The sequence below is a fragment of the Callorhinchus milii genome, unplaced genomic scaffold (assembly GCF_018977255.1).
Source record: "Callorhinchus milii isolate IMCB2004 unplaced genomic scaffold, IMCB_Cmil_1.0 Scaffold14, whole genome shotgun sequence".
Classification (NCBI taxonomy): Eukaryota; Metazoa; Chordata; class Chondrichthyes; order Chimaeriformes; family Callorhinchidae; genus Callorhinchus; species Callorhinchus milii.
Window position 1 is genome coordinate 9,885,483 of NW_024704755.1, and position 8,261 is coordinate 9,893,743.

Here is an 8,261-nt window from a genome sequence, read left to right on the forward strand (position 1 = left end):
TGCTGCAGGAAAGAAATATTCCAAGGCAATTTGGTATATAGTGCAATGTTTATCACTAACTGCACCCTCTACATCGCACCACCACCAACGCTCACCACTCTCCAACCCCACCCCCACCAACAACCAATGTCCAGTAGTCCAGAGACCAAAGGAACAGAAAAAGTCCCAGGATGGAAATGCCCCTTAAATGGGCAGTTTATATGGTTGAAGGTAACATGGAAATTGAAATAGATACAAGTGTACACTGAGCAAAACTGACATCTTGCTCCTAAACCAGCCTGTATTCAATGCCTACTCCAGTATCTCAGACTTATTCCTCTTATTCCTCCCTCTCTCTCCATCTGCCAAAGCCAATGTTAACTGCCCAGCTAACAAAAAAGCAAAAATACATTTTGGTCTATTTTCTCATCATAATGTCACAGTTCATCTGTAAACCGGGTCTGAATTCATTAATTTAACGTGAAAAGATTACTGTAAGCATGGCTAGATTTTGCTGTTCAATCACCGCTCAATTTAGCAATTAATTTGTAATTGATTAGCATGGTTCTCTAGAATGCAGCATATCTGTCTTACTGTAATTTGTGTGACTGAAAGTGGTGCTGGCTAGGAAAAAGGAACCTTATAAAAAAAACACTAAGGGAATACAATTCCCTTTTGATCAATGAGTCTGAACTGAATTCAATATCCCAAGTAAACAGGACATCACTGGTAATATTCTTAATGTGAAGAAATGTAACTACAGCACCTAATAGATGTTTTGTTTTCTAAACAGATTTTAATCCAGAATGGCCCTCTAGCCTAATGACTGTGGTAATGACATCCCAACTAGATAATTAGAGGCCAGGCTGGCTTTCAAATCCCATCTGTTGGTCCCTTGAATCGGCCCAGCATGGTGGGATGAGTATCAGCATTTCTTGGGCAGTCTGCAGATGAATTAAGAGTGATCACCCCGATCAGGATAAATGGTGATCACTTGGAAATGGAGACAACGATTTTTGTAATAGTTTCGGATTTAACAGCATTTCAGAAAGCACAAATGTATATCTCTGCGATATCATTCGATCACAATAATGAATACAATAATCCTTGCCCTCATATTTCTCTTTTGCCACCTCTCATTTTCTTTAACTGCTTTCCATCCTGGCCAATGCACGCTGTGTGTAAATACATTATAGATGTAACCAATAAATATCTAAAAATACATTCAGTGTTCTCAACTTATTACAAATTGCATTCACAAGAATGGCAGCGTATCAGTAATTACCCTGTCAAAATTTAATTTATTGTTGAATGAAGAAGGTGCTTTGATCTAGAGTCAAGATTTCCAGTGGTTTAGTGAATCAGTACAGAAGAAGGTGCAGCACTGAGTCATAATAGACAGCAAGATCCCTGGCTTGTCCTCAGTTAGATGATCTCAGAAAATCAGATATTTTAATTTATAACAAAAAAGTACATTTATACAGTGCCTTTCACACAGGATGATGTCTCACAGCGCTGTACAGAGGTGCAGTTGGATGCTGGACAAGGGGAAGGGGGAGTGCATAGGCACAATTGAAGAAGTAGGTCTTCAAGTGGGATTTAGGCATAGATAAACAACAACAAGAACAACAAATAACATTTACATAGCGCCTTTCATGTCGGATTGACGTCCCAAGGTGCGGGACAGTCAAAGGTTTGAACCTTAGCTGGGGGTTGGAATTAAGCGGAGTGGAGGATAGGGGCAGAGGCGGGCAGGAGGGTGGCCGAAGGCAAAGTCAAAGAGAAAGGTCTGGAGATGGCCCTGGAAGGAGGCAAGGGAGGCGTGGTGGAGAGATTTTGGGATGAAGTTCCAGAGAGTGGGGGCTGAAAAATAGGGCTGGGGATTTGGAGCAGGTCAGTGCCTGTTGAGCAGAGGGAACGGACAGATTGATATGGTGTTAATTGGTTGGAGAGGGAGGAGGCAGAGGGCAAGGTGAAGGGATTGAGGCAGAGGGTTCTTGAGAGTTAGAGCGGAAAGCGTAACTTTGAGAGAAAATGACTAAGACCTGCTTAATGCTTGAAATACAGCATTTTGAGATGACAATAACAGTGAACTTGATTTTCACTCTTCCTTGAGGATAGCAGTTACTACAAGCTTGGTGCAGCTCCATAATCTTGGCCAATGGCACCAAGTTGTAATTTGCAATACCAGTTCTATTAATGATGATGGGATTTAATGTGAACTAATCAACACATATGTAAATCTTAGGGAAATGTATGTGAAGAAAATAATAATGCACAGATTTAATTCCTACATCTCAGCAGTCTTTGCCCCAGAGGATAGCTTGCAAAGTAGAAGGATGTACAATAGAAACAAGAAGTAAGTTTTGCAAACAATGTTTTAACAATGAGGAATTGGAGAAGTCATTTCAACAAAAGAAAAGTTAGCATTATTGTTACAAACTATCCACCAGACCTCCTATTTACCCAATGCTATCTTTTCACTCCAAAAGGGCAGGAATATTGTCAGAAGTATTGTGTAGGGTTAAATACTTTCCAAATTATTGCCTTTAACTGCAAATACTATATAAAATTTACATTATCAGTTCTGCAGACACTTTTACAGCTCTAGTACAAAGCACAGTATATGTCCAGAAAGAACATGGATGATGGTTACCATAAGCAATGGTCAAGTTACTTGCCTGTGTAGCACTTTGTGTGACTGGCACTAAAGTTCTAACAATATCTCTGAGTATGTAATTGAGTGAAACATTATTACCTTTAAAATAAGCAGCTTTCAGCACCTGCTTAGTAGTCATTTTTGAGTTTACATCAAAACAAATCAGCCTGTAGTTTAATCTCAAGATCACAAGAGAATCTCAGATGAAGAAGACTCTTCAGCCCATTTGATCTCCTCCTTCCAAAATACCTGTCCTAGCACCTTTCCATTACAGCATCAAACAGTTTCTTAAATAAGTCTATTATCCTGTCCTCCTCCACCCTTCCTAGTAACCCATTGACCACCCATTGGGTTAAGAAAGATTTTCTGGTGTCTGTCCTAAAATTAACAATCACAAGCTTGAACCTGTACCCTCTTGCCTTGGCATTGGAACTGAATGAATCACATTGACATGGAAATTGGATCAATGTGAGGGACAGTTTTTCTTTCGGTGGGGTGGGGGTGAATTCTGCTGATGTCTATGACCAATGTGACTCAATTAGTCTATTCCTATGGAAAAACCTATCAATTTCAGAAAACCATGCTACAGTAATCTTTTCATGTTAAATGCATAGTCAACATCTGGTACAATTTACATCTGGAATGCAACTTTTGTGCCACTCAAAGGTAACCAGAATCCAAATGAACATTCATAAAATCCAACTGCACTATATATGATCAGGCCTGTGTTCAGAATACAGCAATTGGCAAAGCATTTTGTCTTTTGTCCATGGCAACAGCTGTCACACGTGACTCATTGCTCAACCATTCCAAGAACTCATTCTCTCAGGCAGTTTGCTCAGGTATTGTTTGCTGTTGGGCCAAAGTATACAGTGATTTGGCACCAAGCAAAACCACACCACAAAAAACATTTGCAGCACTGCACCGAGGGAACGATTAAGCTCAGGGTTTTTTTAAGGAGAAAGAAAGAAACAATATTATAATTCAAAACTTTCATGTAAAGTATTCTTAAGTGAGATTCAGCCAAGGTAGTTTTCTGAGTGACATGCTCGGTGTTTGAAACTGAGATGGTTACTGCTGTCAAGAGACTTAGGGAAGGCAAACAATATCTTAGAAAAACACCACCTGTTTGTTATATCTTATCGTCCACATACATGTCACAACTACGCAATACAAGCCTCAAGATTAAATATTTAAAAGGTTGAGGAAAAGTGATTTTAAATGAAATCCATTTAAAGTGTTTCCTAATATTCTTGCAAATGTCAATAACACCAAATTTGGGAAACTTGATAAATACCTCAGGTGGTTCTAACCCAGGCCAGTGAATTATGGCAAACTGTAAGGGTTAGTTAAATTTGTGACCCTGTGGTGAAGTAAGGACTGATACAATTCATAAAATCGTACAGCACAAAAAGAGGCCATTCAGCCCATTGAGTTTGTGCCGGAATTGTTGTACAATTAACCAAGGTTTAATAATTCAGATTAATAATGGTTATAAGTAATTAAAAGAAAACATTACAGCAAGGTTTTCATATCCTCGTACAGTTCACAACGATTTAAGTTCATCAATCCAAATGCTGCGGAAGAGATAGAGGAGCATTGTCCAATTTAATGTCCATTTTAATGTTTCCTTTTTAAAGTCCATCAAAAGGTATCCAAGTACTGTTGTACGTTACCCAGTTCGATCACCCACAAGTATCCAGTTATTATTTTTGATGTTAACCTTTGTTTAAATCCGTAGTCTTGATCTTCATAGAATTACATAGAATATACAGCACAGAAACAGGCCATTTGGCCCAACTGATCTATGCCGATGTTTATGCTCCACATAAGCCTCCTCCTTCCTTTCCTCAACTAAACCTATCAGCTTAACCTTATATTCTATGCTCCCTCATATACTTATCCAGCTTAGATCTTCCTTCTTTAAGAAGGAAAATGGTTCGTGAATCCAAGTTCCAATTTCTTTACTTCTTCACTATTCTTTCTTCTGATTCTCTTTTCGAATCGATTTCCGTTTATACAGTTAGGTAGGTGAGGTTTCACCTATTATATTTTGCAAGATGGTTCCTTTGTGAAAAAAATGCAACACAGCTCTCTCCCATGTTAAAACAGCTGCAGATTATTTTTCCATGAGAAAATAACTGATAAGGAATGTAAACAGTTTGTTGTTTATAAACAGTCTTTTGTTTCTCATTATTGAGAAAGGATCTCCTACGAAGCTAGTCACAACTAGCTCCCATAGGCTAAAAGGCTAAAAGATCGCATGAGAAGAGGTTAGCGTGTAACATAAAGGGGAATCCTAAAATATTTTACGAGCACATAAAGGAAAAAAGGTTAGTTAAAGGTAGGGTGGGGCCAATCAAAAACAATGACGGCAATCTTGTCCTGGAGGCAGAGGGCATGGCTGATGTACTGAACGAGTACTTTGCATCTGTCTTCACAACGGAAATGGATGCCCCAAATGCCGCAGTATTGGATGAGAGGGTAGAGGAAATAGATCAGATTACTATAGACAGAGAGGAAGTTCTGAAAAGATTGACTGGGCTCAAAATTGATAAGTCACCAGGACCAGATGGGTTTCACCCAAGGTTGCTGTGGGAGATACGGGTTCAAATAGCGGAGGCTTTGGCCATTATATTTCAATCTTCATTGGACACAGGAGTGGTGCCAAGAGACTGGAGAGTGGCTAATGTTACCCCCTCTACAAAAAGGGGCAGAAAGACAAACCCGGAAATTACAGGCCAGTCAGCCTAACTTCGGTAATAGGAAAACTACTGGAGACCATAATCCGGGACAGAATAAATCTCTACTTAGAGGAACATGAGGTAATTAGAGACAGCCAACATGGATTTGTTAAAGGCAAATCTTGCCTAACAAATCTAATAGAATTTTTTGAAGAGGTGACTGCGAGGGTTGATGAGGGAAATGCGGTGGACGTTATTTACATGGATTTCAAAAAGGTTTTTGACACAGTACCGCATAATTAATGCAAAATTTAGAGGCCCACGGTATTAAGGGGACAGTGGCAGTTTGGATTAAGAACTGGCTGAGTGACAGAAAGCAGAGGGTGGTGGTTAATGGGTGTTTCTCGAAATGGAAGGAGGTGTGCAGCGGTGTCCCCCAGGGATCGGTATTGGGACCACTGCTCTTTCTAATATATATTAATGATCTGGACTTGGGCATAGAGAGCACTATTTCCAAGTTTGCAGATGATACAAAGTTAGGTAGGGTAGTAAATAGTGAGGAGGACTGTAACCAACTGCAAGCAGACATACACAGAATGGTGGAATGGGCTGACATGTGGCAGATGGATTTCAATGTGGATAAGTGTGAGGTGATACACTTAGGTAGGAAAAATGATAGGAGGCAATATAGACTTGGTAGCTCAATCTTAAGGGGGGTGAACGTACAGAGAGATCTGGGTGTTCAAGTAAGCCAATCATTAAAGGTAGTGGGGCAGGTAGATAAGGCAGTAAAAAAGGCATTTGGTGTACTGAACTTTATTGGTAGGGGCATAGAGCATAAGAGTAGGGAGGTTATGGTTAATCTATACAAAACACTGGTTAGGCCTCAGCTGGAGTACTGCGTCCAGTTCTGGGCACCTTACTTCAGGAAGGACATTAAGGCACTGGAAAGGGTGCAGAGGAGATTCACGAGAATGATACCAGGAATGGGGAACCTTAGCTATGAGGACAGGCTGGAGAAGTTAGGATTTTTCCCATTAGAGCAGAGAGGGTTACGCGGAGACCTGATAGAGGTCTTCAATCATGAAAGGTTTCGACAGGCTAGATTAGGAAAAGCTGTTTCCGCCGGTAGGTGTATCTGTGACCCGTGGTCACAGTCTTAAGGTATCTACCAAAAGAAGCAGAGGGGAGGTTAGAAGAAATTTTTTCACTCAGCGAGTTGTCCGAATTTGGAATGATCTGCCTGAAAGGGTAGTGAAGTCCGATTCGATAACAGCTTTTAAGAGAGAACTGGATAGGTATCTGGGGAAGATGGGTTTGCAGAGTTATGGGGAGAAAGTGGTGATTGGGGTTAGTGAAAGTGACTTGCTCTGTCAAAGAGCCGGCACAGACTCGATGGGCCAAATGGCCTCCTTCTGTGCCGTAACATTCTATGAATCTATGAATCATGTCTTATGAGATCGATTATAAGTCTCAAAAATATAAACATGGCAAATATAATTTGAGATATTTTTCAACACATTAATTACAGAATCCTACAAATCTACAAGGTTTGAAGACTCCAGTTATTAGGCCTGATGCATTGCAAATTTCCAATGCACCAGGCCTCAATAGAAAGAGCTCAAGGGAGTTGTGGATATTCCAATTGTGACATGCCTGTTGTCCCTCCACACCCAATGTTATTTACTATGATTTCAGGAATGGGAGTCAGATTTGAATCAGTGCCATTTAAACCAAAATCTGTTTTTAATGTTGAATCAGCACACTAATTTTATATAATTATACTTTGTATAAGTGAGCATTAGAGATGTTTTCTCTGCAAAAGAATAGTATACAGTGCAATTGAAGAGGGTAGAATTTTGTTTTTGCAAATAGAAGTTACAAAAAATCTTTTGAAGATAACGCATCATTATTTCAAACACAACAGCAACCTGTATGAAGCATTAATCCCTCGAGTCTGTGCATTCAAGTCTGATGGATTTCAGTCAAAGATTATCAAAAATTATTTTGTTTGCAGACAAAGGATGGAAAGACTTATTAAGGCATGTTACTTCCATCATCATCAGGCAATCAATACAGTTGTGCCTGTCCCAACATATTTGTGGCTGCTCTGGATTGGCAGCTCAGAGTTTCTCTTGATCCCTTTGAAAATTTGACAGTCTCTTAGTTCTGCTAATTGGGCATGGCTTACAACATCAAAAACATACTGTATTATGGTAGTTGTATCCAAAATACATATAGCAGAAGTACAAAATGCTAAATCACAAGGGTTTCAAAAGCTGTTGTTTCCAAAGGATAACTAAGTAATGTATTATGTGAGATATCCCCCAGGATATACTGAGCATTCTTGTTTTCACCACAGGAAACACAATGATCGCTATCAACAAGTCCATACCATTATGAGCATGTTGTGGTAAATGTTAACAAATTAATCGGAGAAGATAGCACGCGTTATAATAATTGACATAAATCAAATGATCGTTCGTGACACACACAAATGTCCCGATTTGCCACTGTCTGCCTCTGAGCTGGTATTATTAGGATAAACATGGATAAAGCAGCATTCTTTACTTTCCATTGTTGCGGGGAGATTTGTTATTACTATAATTCTGAGATGATCCATCTGCAATAACAGATATGCGATGTGTTTGGTAACTTGGGTAAATAGTACTCTCAACCTGAAGTGTGCTCCTTCTAAACATTACATATTGCCCACAAAATATACAGTCAATCCACTTTCCAGTATATTCTGGGAAGCTCTTTGAGACATCTCATGACTCGATAAGGCATTTTATTAAATGCAAGGATTATTATTATTATTTTTACTATGAAAACTGATAGAAGATTTCTCCTGTTTGAGAGGAGAAACCACCTGTTTTAGGAATGAGAACACATCTTACCCACCTTTGGGACAACAATCTTACTTGGTGAATGGATTG